Here is a 995-nt window from a genome sequence, read left to right on the forward strand (position 1 = left end):
GTGCTCCAAGTGTGGTCTAACCAAGGTATATGGAGACCAGAACTGTGCACAGTGCTCCAAGTGTGGTCTAACCGAGGTATATGGAGACCAGAACTGTGCACAGTGCTCCAGGTGTGGTATAACCAAGGTATGTGGAGATCAGAACTGTGCACAGTGCTCCAAGTGTGGTCTAACCAAGGTATATGGAGACCAGAACTGTGCACAGTGCTCCAAGTGTGGTCTAACCAAGGTATACGGAGACCAGAACTGTGCACAGTGCTCCAAGTGTGGTCTAACCAATGTATATGGAGACCAGAACTGTGCACAGTGCTCCAAGTGTGGTCTAACCAAGGTTCGATACAGGTTTAGCATAACTTCCCTACTTTTCAATTCTATCCCGCTAGAAATAAATCCTAGTGCTTGGTTTGCTTTTTTTATGGCCTTGTTAACCTGTGTCACTATTTTCAGTGATTTGTGTACTTGTACTCCGAGATCCCTTTGTTCCTCTACCCCACCCAGACTCGCACCCTCCAAGTAATAAGTGACCTCCCTATTCTTCCTACCAAAATAGAATACCTCACATTTGTCTGTGTTGAACTTCATTTGCCACTTATTTGCCCATTCTGCAAGTTTATTAATATCCTCCTGTAATTTAATGCAGTCCTCCTCAGTATTGACTATCGCCCCCCCAATTTGGTGTCATCGGCAAATTTAGAAATTGTGTTTTTGATTCCAAAGTCTAAATCATTAATGTAAATTGTGACCAGGTTTAATGTCTCGTCCGAAAGACGGCACCCCCAGACTGCACGGCACTCCCCCGGTACTGCACTGCAGTGTCAGCCTAGATGTTGAAGCTCAAACCCCTTGGAGTGAGGACTTGAACCCACAGCCTTCTGACCCAGAGGGGAGAGGGCTACCCACAGCTGACACCTGTAGGATTACAAAAGATCATTGACCTGACATATTAAGCCTATCATGGAGCAAGTATTGCCACAGAAGTGCCAGGCAATGACAAT

At 45.8% G+C, this 995-nt stretch overlaps 1 protein-coding gene across 1 annotated transcript in view; it reads left to right on the forward strand.

Annotated features, from left to right (window-relative positions):
* Positions 1-414, forward strand: part of LOC147084910 (uncharacterized) — a 37,518-nt gene extending 37,104 nt beyond the window's left edge. Inside the window, exon 11 of the mRNA XM_085979621.1 lies at positions 1-414. This exon is cut by the window's left edge and continues 3,232 nt beyond it. The gene's annotated coding sequence lies outside the window, so the exon portion shown is untranslated.
* Positions 415-995: the final 581 nt, after the last annotated feature.

The sequence above is a fragment of the Somniosus microcephalus genome, unplaced genomic scaffold (assembly GCF_052327205.1).
Source record: "Somniosus microcephalus isolate GS21.2 unplaced genomic scaffold, FLI_Smic_1.0 unresolved_chr9, whole genome shotgun sequence".
NCBI classification, from domain to species: Eukaryota; Metazoa; Chordata; class Chondrichthyes; order Squaliformes; family Somniosidae; genus Somniosus; species Somniosus microcephalus.